Source organism: Coenobita brevimanus, chromosome 87 (genome assembly GCF_032717465.1).
Source record: "Coenobita brevimanus isolate Jiangsu-jjx chromosome 87, ASM3271746v2, whole genome shotgun sequence".
NCBI classification, from domain to species: Eukaryota; Metazoa; Arthropoda; class Malacostraca; order Decapoda; family Coenobitidae; genus Coenobita; species Coenobita brevimanus.
The window spans coordinates 13,997,997-14,011,712 of NC_137040.1; positions in this window are offsets into that span (position 1 = coordinate 13,997,997).

Below are 13,716 nucleotides of genomic sequence, written 5' to 3' on the forward strand. Positions count from 1 at the left end.
CTAACCTTCATAATTCTTCGTAGCTGAAACAAAAAAAAATTGAGGTAGCCTGAATAAATTTGCGCATTCAAACACATTGAAATGGCATATAAAGTGTGAGAGATTTGGTGAGTGAGAGTTGAGACTGGCTTCAGAAACAGAGCTGTGTGTATTCTGAAATAGGACAAGATGTTGATTGTGTGTGTGTGTGTGTGTGTGTGTGTGTGTGTGTGTGTGTGTGTTTCTGTGTTTTCTCACACACCCTTCCAGTTACCTTCCCCTGCTTCTTCCCTGATCTGTCATGTTGCCTCTTCCTTCTTTCGCTCATTCTTTAATTTTTCTCAGTTTCTGTTCCGCAGCTCTTCCATAGTTTATAGTAACCCTAAGTTTTTATTTTCATCTGTTACACTTCTTTATCTCTCATATTTTTTTCCCTTCCTTCCTTCTCTCCCTCCTACTTTTATACATCCCATCCCCTTCCACCCTTCCCTCCCTTCCCTCCCTTCTCCTCTCTCTCTCTCTTACTCTCCTTACGTATCCTCTTTGTCCTCCTCCCATTCCATATTCCATCTGTCTTGCATTTACAGTACGTCTTTCCGTATTTTTTCCCTTCCACCTCTCTCTCTCTCTCTCTCTCTCTCTCTCTCTCTCTCTCTCTCTCTCTCTCTCTCTCTCTCTCTCTCTCTCTCTCTCTCATTCAGCCCCTCCCACATCCTAACTTCCTCCCTTAACTTTCCACCCTCTCGCTTCCTCCCATCTTTTTTCATCTTACTCCCTCTCTCCCCTTTTCATCTCACTCTCTCTTCTGTTCCCATTTTCTTTTTTTTTTCTTTCTTCATTCTGTCCCCTCCTACTTTCTCCGTTTTTTTATTTTTTCCTCCTCTCCTTGTTCTGTTTCATTCTACCTTGTCTCCCCTTTCCCCTTTCTTCTTTCTTCCTTCTTCTTCCCTTTCCCCCCTCCTTTTCATCGTACCTTTTCATCCCTCTCTCTTTCTTCCTTTCTTATTCTCCTTCTCTCTTCTTCTTACCTTCTTTCCTTGCCTTCCTTCAGTTTTCCTTTCTTCCCTCTCCGTCTCATCCTTAACAAATTCCTTTTCTCTTTCCTCCATCCTTCTTTCCCCTCAGCCCCCACGTCCCTCTTAATTTCTCACCCGTTCCTTTCCTTTCCATTCCATTTACTCCTTTTCCCTTCCCTATCACTCTTCCCTTCAATTTTATATCGAACTCTGTCCCCTCCCGCGTTCTTCTCCCTTCCGTTCCCATTCCCTTTCCTCACCCCTTACCCATCCCATACCATCTTACTCCCTCCATCCTTTTGCATTTCTCTTATTCTCCCTTTTTTTCCATGTTCCTTATTTCCTTCTCCCCTTTCCTTGCATTCCCTTCCATCCCTTCTTCTTCTTCCCTCATTTTCTTCTTGTCTTCCTGTCCCGCCCTCCGTCGCACCATCTCCTCATCCTTTATCATTTTACTCCCAGTCATTTTTATCTTGCTGTTATCCTTTCTCTTCATCTTGTTTTCCCTTTTCTCTCCTGCTCTTCCTTCTCTCTCACTCTTTTTCTTCCATTTTTCTCTCCCCTCACTTCCTCCCTGTCACTCTTTTCTCATCTTTCTTCATTTTCCTCCCTCATCCTCTCTCATGCCTCTTAATCCTTTCTTTTTTCTTCCTTCTTCTCTTCATCCCCTCCTTTCCCTCTCATTTTTTTTCGTACTCCCATTTTCTCCCCTCCCTCTTCCTGCTTCCACCCGCTTTTTTTTTTTTTTTTTTTTCCCACCCATCCATTTTTATCTCACATTTTCCCATTATCTCATTTTCCCATATAGATACGCATGTTTCCTTACTCCCTACTGTGCCCATCTTCTTTCATCTCACTCACTTCTCTCTCTTTATTCTTTTTTCTCTCCGTCTCTCTCTCCCTCCCCCCCACCCTCATTACACCCCCACCGCCCACAGATACACCCAGACTCCTTACGTATTCAGCCCGCACCTCCCTTACCAGAATTAAATTTGCTGGAATATTTGAATGAATTTTTGTGCATCCCAGACTCCTGCAGTGGAGGGGAAAATGAGAGAGAGAGAGAGAGAGAGAGAGAGAGAGAGAGAGAGAGAGAGAGAGAGAGAGAGATGTCAAAAGGAAGATAATAAAGGAAGAAGGAAGGAAAATGAAATAAAAGTACAGGAAGTGCAAGGGGTGGTGGAGGGGCGACATGTGGTAGAGAGGTTGGTGGAGGGAGGGTGATAGATGGTGGAAGTGAGAGGGAGGGGCATGTGATGAAGGAGTGGTGGAGGAGGCAGTGGAAGGGATGACAGGTGATGGAGCGGGTGGTGGAGGGAGGGTGAGGAGGGAGTGGCACGTGGTGAAAGGGATGAAATGATGGAGGAGGTGATGGAAGGTGTGAGAGGTGGTGGAAGCAGTGACAGGTGGTGGGAGGAGTGACTGGTGGTGGAGGGGGTGACAGGTGGAGAAGGGGATGACAGGTGGTGCAGTGGACGACAGATGTTCGAGAGGGTGATAGGTAGTGGAGGAAGTGATAGATGTTGGAGGGAGTACCGGTGGTGGACGGGGTGACAGGTGGTGCAGTGGGTGACAGGGGATGACAGATGGAGGCGAGGGTGATGGAGTGGGTTTGACAGGTGGTGGGGTGATGGAGGGCAGGTGAGATATCAGGTATTGGTGGTAAGGCAGAGAATCGTATCACCTACATAGTCCTGATCGACTTGTATTCCATTTGATAAATTTTTCAGTTCTACTACTACTACTACTACTACTACTAGTACTACCACTACTAGTACTACTACTACTACTACTACTACTACCAGTAGCAGTAGTAGTAGTAGTAGTAGTAGTAGTACTAGTACTAATCAGAATCATGTCCACCCATTCGTCACTTTTATTAGTACTCTCTCTCTCTCTCTCTCTCTCTCTCTCTCTCTCTCTCTCTCTCTCTCTCTCTCTCTCTCTCTCTCTCTCTCACACACACACACACACACACACACACACACACACACACACACACACACACACACACACACACACACACACACACACACACACACACACACACACACACACACACACACACACACACACACACACACACACACACACACACACACACACACACACACACACACACACACACACACACACACACACACACACACACACACACACACACACACACACAGACCCTGCCTCATCCTCTTACTTTCCCGATAAACATGAACGATTCTCTTCACAATATCCGGGGCAACACAGCAGCTCCTCTTCCATATCCGGTCCTGCTCTCTGCTCTTTTATCTGCTCTCTGCTCTTTTATCTGCTCTCCGCTTTTTTGTCTGCTCTCTACTCTTTTATCTGCTCTCTGCTCTTTTATATGCTCTCTACTGTTTTATCTGCCTCCACTCTTTGCTTTCTTTCCCGTTCCCACCCTAGCCTCTGTTTGGACATACTCTGTACTTTTTTCTAGATTCTCCTCCTTGCTTTCTTGTTCTTTCATATTACAAATTTCTCTTCTTACAGTTTTATGCAGACATCGGCGTATCTGTCGTGCTATATATTTATCTGTTTTTTTCTGTGTCTGTCTGTTTACCAGTTCATCTTGTCAATCTCTCTCTCTCTCTCTCTCTCTCTCTCTCTCTCTCTCTCTCTCTCTCTCTCTCTCTCTCTCTCTCTCTTCCCCAGCTCTCATGTCTTGTTTTCTTTTTTTCTTCGTCTTATGTTCACTTTCTCTTCATATTTCTCCATCTCACTACCCTTTTCCTCACTCCTCTCTTTCTCTATCTCAGCTTCTTCTACTTGCCCTTCTCATCCTATACTCATGCCTGTTTTCCATTTCCCACTTTCTTCCTCCTTTCCATTTCCTATTTTTATTTTTTCCCTTTCTTCCCCGCCTTCCCACCACTCCCTTTTCCCCTTCCCCACCCTCTCGTCTCTTTACATTCAGCCCCACTCCTCTCCTTCCCCACTGGCTCATTCCCTTCCCTTCCCTCTCTTCACATTCCATTCTCTCTTCTTCCCAGTTCATCCCTCCTCTCCCTCCACCCCTGTTCCCTCCACCGTCCCTCCTACCGTCCCTCTTCAATCCGTTTCCCTTTCCGTACTTCCTCCCCTTCCTCTTTCTTTCCTTTTCCCCTTCCCTCATCTCCTGCCTTGCTTCCCCTCAGCCTCACTTCCTCCTCCTTCCCTTCTCCTCCCCTCCCATTCCTTCCTCCTTCCCCCTCTCCTCCCTTCCCCTTCCTTCCTCGTTCCCATTTTCCCTCCACCCCCTTCACTTTCCTCCCGTCTTCTCAATTTCCTCTTATCATCTCTCGTTCAGGGAATTTCAGATCAAAAGACCCGTTATTCTCCATTCCGTTATCTTACCTCCTGTTATTCCATTATCCTGACTCCCATTATCCCGTTCTCCCCGTTATCCTGCCTCCCGTTATCCCGTTATTGTTCTCGTTATTTCATTTTTCCAGCGTCCTATTCTTCCACTGTCCTGCGTCCCGTTATTCTGTTTTTCTTCCCGTTATATCCCCTGCCCGTACTTCCGTTATCCTTCCTACCCTTGTGCTGTTAACCTGCCTCCCGTTATATCCGTTATCTTTCCACTGTTATCTTGTTATCTTGTTTCGTTATGTGTGTGTGTGTGTGTGTGTGTGTGTGTGTGTGTGTGTGTGTGTGTGTGTGTGTGTGTGTGTGTGTGTGTGTGTGTGTGTGTGTTTTATCGGACTGAGGTCAGTATTGATGGCCTGAACCAATAAGTGTGTTCCTTAAGTGCTCGCTTATCCCGGCCTCCTGAGAGAGAGAGAGAGAGAGAGAGAGAGAGAGAGAGAGAGAGAGAGAGAGAGGAGAGAGAGAGAGAGAGAGAGAGAGAGAGAGAGAGAGAGGAGGGGGGGAGGCGATGTTGTACGACTATCGACTTTTTTTCCTTTCCTTTCAGCTCATCCATTTCCCTTCGAGACTCTCTCTCTCTCTCTCTCTCTCTCGTTCCAGCCTTTTACTAACCTAAGTCTCTCTGATAGTGGGTATGGTAGTCGTAACGGGGATAATGGGAGTGGGGAGTGTGGGGTGCTACCATTAACTTAGAGACTAGGGAATAGGAGGCAGGTGGGGTGTGGGGAATGGGGGAGGATGGGGAGTTAATTGGGAGTGGTGGGTAGGGGAAGGAATGGGTAGTTAGTATGTAGTGGTTGAGTTGGCTGTGGTGGATGCTGGGGTGAAGGGAGACTGGGAGAAGGAGGGTGGGAGGGAGAAGGAGGGAGAAAAGGGCGAAGGGCATATGGAATAGGAAAAAAACTACCAAGGAGGAGGATAGACAGTTGCACAGATAATGGAAAGGAATGAGATGAGGAAAGAAATAAAAGTGGAAGAGAGAGAGAGAGAGGGAGAGAGAGAGATTCTGAGAATGGATTAGAGTGAATGGAAGGGAAATCGGTTGGACTGGAATATTAGACTGGAATTAAACCGAACAAGGATTTGAGAGAGAGTATATGGACAGGACAGAGATCAAAGAGGGATTAGAAATGGAGCGGTGGGCAGAGTGAGGTGGGTGGAGGCGGGATGTGTGGGTGTGCGGGTGGAAGAGAGGCGGGTGTGTGTGCGACTGAGGGAGAGGGTGATATGGAGTTACGAGTGGATGATTATGTAGGTGGATGAAGAGAATATAAAACTAGGTGAGGAAAGTTAGGAGAGTATGTAAGTGTGTGAGAAAGATGATTGTCATGTGAAAGAGTGCGGGAAGTTAGCATGGTATATACTGTATGTGGGTGAGAAAGATAAATATGTGAGTTTGTGCCTAAGGCGAATTTAGAACTAGGTGGAGAAAGTTAGTAGCTTATATAAATGGGTAGTGAAGATGAGTATGTGAATGGGTGGAAATTATTGTTGTGGATGGAAAATATGGATAATCAGTGAAGGAAAGTAGATGTGTGACTGGGAAAGGGTAGGATGTAAAGCTGGGTCTGGATGTATTGGCTGGGACTGGAGTGTAATGAGTGAGGCTGGGTGTAATGACTGGGACTAGGTGTGGTGAGTGAGGTTGGGTGTGGTGGTTTTAGGGTGGGTGTAGTGAGTAAGGTTGGGTATAATGGGTGGAGCTGGGTGTAGTGAGTGAGACTGGATGTAGCTGGTAGGGCTGGGTGTAGTGGATGGGGATTAGTGTATTTGGTGGGGTGGATGTGGTGGGTGGGGTTGGGTGTAGTGGTGGGGCTAAATATAGTGGATAATGGGTTTTATGTTATGGTTAGGACTCAGTGTAATGGGTGAGACTGGGTTTAGTAGGTAGGGCTTGATTTCATGGGTTTCATTGGTTTTAAATGAGTGGGGCTTGGTGTATGCTCTGGGCTGGGGAAATATCTCTCCTTCAGGAAAAATGACGGAAAGGAGCGTTCAGAGGTATAGGGTCGGACGGAACAGGTCAGGTAGAGTAGGACTGTGTGGGATTAGGCTAGAATGGAACTGTATGGGAGATTCTTCATACGAGAGCAGAGAGAGTGGTTAGGTGGAGCGGGTGGGAGGTAGTGGTTATGATGCAAGGCAGGACAGGGCAGAGTAAATCATGGCATGTTAGAAAGGTTAGGGCAGGACAGGGCAAGACAGGGTACCGTAGGGTGTGGCTATTGAAGGTTAGGAGTGATGTGACGGGGAGGAACAAGGCAGGTAAGGGTGTCATAAGACAGGAGAGAACGGTGTTGGGTGGCCCGGGGAAGAACAGCACACACATACGGACACGGCGAGGCGGGACAACATAGAAACAAGTTGGGCCAGCATACAGATGAAGGCAGGGCTGGGGAGTGCAGGGCAGTAAGTAGGTGAGGGCACGGCAGGGCGAGGCAGGGTGGGACAGCTTACATATAAATGCAGGGTAGGGCAGGGCAGCGTACTGATGAGGATAGCGTGGGATTGGGCAGCATACATTGAGGGTAGGATGGGATGGGGCAGCATAAAAATAAGGGTAGAGCGTGGTAAAGCAGCGGATATATGAGTGTAGGACGGGGTGGGGCAGCATACACTGAGGATAGGGTGAGATGAGGTGGGACGGGGCAGCATATAGACGGGGGTAGGGCGGGATGGGACAGTCTACAGACAAAGGTAGGGCGGTATGGGGCAGCATATAGACGAGGGTTGGGCAGGATGTGGCAGCATACAGACAAGGATAGGGCGGAGTGAGGTGGGGTGATGCCGCATAGAGATGAGGGTAAGTCAGGGCAGGGTAGGGTATGGCGGGGTGGAGCAGCATACAGATGAGTTCGGGGCGGGGCGGGGCTGGGTCAAGTGGAATGGGATGGTTTACGATGGTGTCCATGCAGTAAGTGCCGGTAACAGTCCCACCCGCTCCGATATCATCTTAATGTATTCTTCATGGCCACGTCCTTTCTCTCCCCACCTAACCCTATCCACCCATTCCGCTGTCCATTCCTCGTCCAGCCCGTCGCCCATCCAATATCTCATCCACCCATCCACCCATTCCGCCCTCCGTCCACCCTCATCCACACATTCCACCACTCTCCACCCATTAACTTACCCAAGCCATCCACCCATCCGCCACTCATACACTCATTCTATCATCCATCCATTTATCCCAGTCTGTCCCTTCATTCCACCATACATCCACCTATCCCACATTCTGTCCTCCCATTTCACCATCCATTCACCCATTACACACACACACACACACACACACACACACACACACACACACACACACACACACACACACACACACACACACACACACACACACACACACACACACACACACACAAGAAGAAAAAAGCATTAAAAAGGAAGTGACAAGAATAATCCAAAACAATCCAAAGTTAGTCAGAGATTCAGTAGATATCAACAAATCTATAGTAATCAATGGTATAGAAGAGGAAGAAGTAAAAAACAAGATCTCAAGAGACAAAAAGGAGATGGCAAATGTAATGAGTTTATTGAAAGAAGTATCAGAGGAAATCTGTAGTAAAGACATAGAGGAACACAAAAGGTTAGGGAAGTACGAGAAAAGCAAGTCAAGACCTCTATAGGTAACTTTCCAGAGTGTAAACACCGTGGAGGAGATACTAAAAAATGCAAAGAATCTCATGGATAAAGAGGAGTTCAAAAATGTACCATATGGATAAAAAGATGCCTAACACAAGAGGAACTGGAATTACTGAAAGAGAAGAGGGAGGAAGCAAAAACAAAAAATGAGGGAAGATCAGAAGAAGAGAAGAACACATTTTTTTACAAAGTAATAGGATTGCAGGTACGAAAGTGGTACATAAACAGGAGGGAATAAAAAGGAGGAAGGTAGTAGAACCATGTCATGACAAGTATATAAACAAGATGATTAAGTTGATGTACTCAAATGTGGATGGAATGGTATCTAAATTATTAGAGATGAATGATTATGTCAGAGAAAATGAACCACATATAATATGCCTAACTGAAACAAAATTAACACCAAGGATATCAAATGACATATTAAACTTAGAGGAATATAATATAGGGAGAAGAGATAGAAACTTAAAAAAAGGAGGAGGAATTATAATATTAACTAAGAAAAATCTAAAAGTCAATGAAATAAAACTAGATATACCCTCACAAGTAGAACTGATTGCAGTAGAGATCAACACATCAGAAGGGAAAGTAATTGTAGCCAATTTGTACATGTCACCCAGATCAAATACATGGGAAAGATGCGAATATGAGGACCTAGCAGAGAGTACAATTCAGAGTTTAAGAGCATTACTACATAAAATGGAAGAGAAATCGGAAAGAATTATACTAACTGGAGATTTTAATACAAATATAAATTGGAATACTCTAGATATAATAAGCCAAGAAAGCTGTTGGTACCAAATGCTCCTGGATCTCGTGCAAGAGTTTTTCCTAACGCAACATGTGAGGGAAACCACCAGAAAAAGAGGACTCGATGTACCTTCAATGCTAGATCTCATATTTACTAGGCAAGAAAATGATATTGACAGTTTAATATATCACCCTCCACTCGGCAAAAGCGACCATGCAGTACTAAATTGCAACTTCAGGATAGCATATGACATAGTTATAGCAATGAAAGTTACAAAAAGAGTCTAAACTATAAAAAGGGAAATTATCATGACCTAAAGAATTATTTCTTAGAAGTTGATTGGGAAAATGAGCTTAGAGGACAAGATTAAAATGCTGTATATAAAAAATTTTGTGAATTTTATGAAATAGGAGTCCAGAAGTACATACCACAGCACAAAGAAGCAGATAAGAAAATACAGAAATGGTTCAGTACACAATGTAAAAAATGAAAAGAAAGAAAAGATTTGTTGTGGAATAGATACAGAAGACACAATAGTGAAAGGGCATATGATAATTACAAACAGGCAAGAAACGATTATACAAGAATAAGGAGGGAAGCCCAGAAACAGTTTGAGGAGGATATCATAAATAAAAGTAGTGATCAACCGAAGCTATTTTACAGCTACATCAGAAGCAAAACCAAAGTAAAAGATATAATACAATCCATTACGGACGAGGGAATCACCTATACACAAGAGAAGGATATTTGTGAAGTACTAAATAAGAATTTCCAATCAGTTTTTATAGAATAAAAAAATTTTGAGAGGGACTATGCGGAACATGCATGCCCACACATACTACCAGATATACAGATATCAGAAAAAGTAATACAGGAGGAGTTAAGTAAATTAGACAGAGGAAAAGCAAATGGTCCTGATGAAATTTCATGTTGGGTGCTACGAGAATGTGCAAAGGAGTTAAGTAAACCATTATTTTTGATTTTCAAGAAATCCTTGAGTCAAGGTAAACTACCTGATATTTGGAAGAAAGCAAATATTGTCCCCTTATTCAAGAAAGGGAATAGACAAAATCCACTCAACTACCGACCAGTATCACTGACCAGTGTTGTAAGCAAGGTATTAAAAAAGCTTATAAGAAAAGCTGGGGTAAATCATCTAGAAGAACACAATATGATAACAGAAAGACAGTTTGGTTTCAGAAAGGAAAATCATGTGTTACTAATCTGTTGAGCTACTATGACAGAGTAACAGACACAATACAGGAAAGAGAAGGATGGGTGGACAGTATCTATTTAGCTTTCAAGAAAGCATTTGACACAGTACCACACCAAAGACTTTTATGGAAACTGTACCATCAAGGAGGAATTCGAGGCAAACTGTTTTGTTGGATGAAAGATTTTCTCATAAAAAGAGAAATGAGAACAGTACTAAGAGGAAACTACTCATCATGGAAAGAAGTGACTACTGGAGTACCACAGGGCTCAGTGCTAGCACCAATCATTATTTTTAGTGTATATAAATGATATAGACAGTAACACTGGAAATGAAAGCTATCTAAATATGTTTGCAGATGATGCAAAAATACAAAGGAGAATTACTAACACAGACTCTTGTAAAGAGCTACAAGAAGAATTAAATAAACTTCATGAATGGAGTAATATGTGGCAAATGGAATTCAGTGTGGACAAGTGTCATGTAATCAAGTTTGGTAAAAGTGGAAAAAGACCTGATTGGGATTATAAGTTAGGAAATAAAACCCTATACACATCAGGAAGAGAGAAGGACCTAGGTGTGATTATCAATAACAGACTATCTCCGGCTGACCACATCAGTGAGAAGGTACGGAACATGTATACACTGCTTGCAAATATGAGAATAGCATTCACATACATAAATGAAGACATGCTAAGAAGGATAATAACATCATTCACCAGACCGACCCTGGAGTATGCATCAGTAGTCTGGAGTCCTCATCTCAAAAAACACATAGACAAGATTGAAAAAGTTCAAAGGGCCGCTACAGGATGGATACCAAGCTTAAGGGATCTAAGCTACGAAGAAAGACTAAATAAATTGAATCTACCAACACTACAGGAGAGAAGGATAAGAGGTGACATGATAATGCTATATAAATGCATATCAGGGAAAGAGAAAATAGACATAAATGATTACTTAACATATGGGGAAGCATCAGCAAGAGGACACTGCAAAAAACTGCATAAGAAGAGAGGTGATAAGGACGCGAGGAAATTCAGTTTCCCAAACAGAGCAATTGATCATTGGAATGCATTACCGAATGAAATAGTGTGTGGCAAAACAATTCACAAATTTAAGGATATGTACGATATATATGGTTTAAGACACGGGACAGTACGAGCTTGACTCATTCCTGTAAAGATACAATTAGGTAAGAATTAGGTAAGAACACACACACACACACACACACACACACACACACACACACACACACACACACACACACACACACACACACACACACACACACACACACACACACACACACACACACACACACACACACACACACACACACACACACACACACACACACACACACACACACACACACACACACACACACACACACACACACACACACACACACAGTAGCAGTCACCACTACTCTCGGGAAGCCACATCTATTAACTTTGATGTCGGGGATCTCTCACACTCTCTTACACCTTCACTTGCTTACCACACCTCACTCACTGGCTTTCATCACTCGTCTGTCTCACTCACTGTCTCGTACTCTCATTCACTTTCCCTCACTCCTTTCCTTCAGCCGCTGATCTCAGTCTCACTTACGCACCTTAGTCAGTTGCTTTCACCTCTCTTTCTTTCAGTTAACCCACTCACAAACAACACTCATTTTCTCCCATCACTTACTTGCCCACCTCACCTCTTTCACTTTAATTACTGTAGCGGGCTTACACTAGTCTCCTATTCTCGTCTCGCTCACTATCTCTCACTTCACCCTGGCCACATGTTTATTATAGTCTCACCCCAGCTTAACATCTGTGATCAGTTTGAGATATGTCTGGTGTCTAGTTTGGTTGTTTTCGAGGCTTGGGTAGGACGTATGTGAAAGTACAGGTGTATTTGGGATGTAGCTGTAGTATCCTGTATAGATAGATATAGATAGATATGTGTGTGTGTGTGTGTGTGTATGTGTGTGTGTGTGGTGTGTAGCTGGAGTGTATTTGAGATGTAGTTGGATTGTGTTTAAATGTAGTTGGAGTGTATTTGGGATGTAGTTCGATTGTACGAGTATATAGGATGTAAGTACAGTAGGGTGTATTTTGAATGTGGTCAGAGTGCAGTAGGGCCTAGTGGGGTGTATTTGGCCTATCTGGGTGTATATTTTCAACCTTTATATGTTGTAGTTAGTGTCTAGTTGGGATGTATTTAAGCCCCTCAGCAGGATGGCGTATTTTTCATATTAAAGAGGCCACCACCACTGTAAGCGATATTATGCAGCTTTGGGATGGATTTTCAGCAGTGAAATAGTTAGTGAAGGCTATATCTGACCCATCCTCTTCATAATGGTGAATGAAAATGTATGAAGATGGCACGAGTGAAATGAAGAAAAATACGTGCTCTTTCAGGGTGTTCAGATCTAGACGGAGTGTATTTATAAACAGGCTCTCGCTGGTGTAATATCGGGGTGTGTTGGCGCCTGACTGGGGTGTGTTTGGGGATGGTTTTTGGATATTTTAGGTTCAGTTTGGGTGTATTTAAGCCCTAGATGAGGTGAATTTAGAAACTAGGGTGTATATTTATAGCATGTATGTGGTGTGTATTTGAAGCTTAGATATGTGATGTAGTTAGAGCTTATACTTTAGATGAACTTGTCGCCTTTATGTATGGTGTATTTGGAGTCTATATTTAAGATGTTTTGGGGCCTCCCCGGGGTGTATTTGGGGACGATTTTAGGGTGTTTTGGGACGACCGAGTTTGGTGAAGATAAACTGTTTATGTGAAGGGCCACATAATGACATAAACTCGGCCCCTTGTTTATGGTGGCCTGCCTTGTTACCCGCTGCTCGCCTGTTGGCCTTTTTTGTTGTTGGTCGTGTGATCGTCCTTTTGCTTTACTTGATTTTTTTCTCATTCCTTTCTTTTTCTTTCATTCTCATATAACATAATCAAATTTTCTCGTTTCCTTTGAAGGTTTTTCATTATCATTCCCATTATTTACTTATCTCTTTATTATCCCTCTTTTAATTTTTTCCGCCTCTCCTCTTCTCTCCTTTCCAACTCTTGTCCCCTCCAGTCCTTTTCTTCGTTTGCCTTCCCTTCCCTTTTTCTTTCTGCTTCGTTCTGTCCATTTCCTCACAGCACCACCCCTTTGTGGCGCTGACGAGGAGCCTACACGTGGTGGCACTGTGCATCCTGGGTAGAGCAGCTGATGGGCCAGTCGGGAGCCAGACTTCCTCATATTTCCCTGTATCTCGCCGTGGGAAGAACCCTGGCAAGGCGCTGTCCACCATAGGGTGGTACCGGATCCCTACATGGTGTACTGTATGTATTGCATCGTACCTATAGGACGGCCCATAGTTGCTTACCTATAGTCGACGGGTCTTCTCGGCCAGACATACCGGCGTTAAGCAACAACAACAACCAACCTCTCCGTTTACCTTTCTTCTTCTGTATCCAAGTCCTCCTCCCTCAGCTTCCTACCCTCTCCCATCATTGTATACTTTCTTTCTCATCCTTCCCAAGTCATGTCTGTGTTGTTAATCGTCTCTCTCTCTCTCTCTCTCTCTCTCTCTCTCTTTTCCCAACCTCATTCTTCATCTATCTTTCATCCCTCTCAGTCCTTCACATTATTACTTTCTCTGTCCCTCCCTCTCCTCTCTCCACACTAATCACCCATCCCTTCACTTTCTCCATTCCTTTTGACAAAACAGACAGGGAAGGATAGCTAGAAG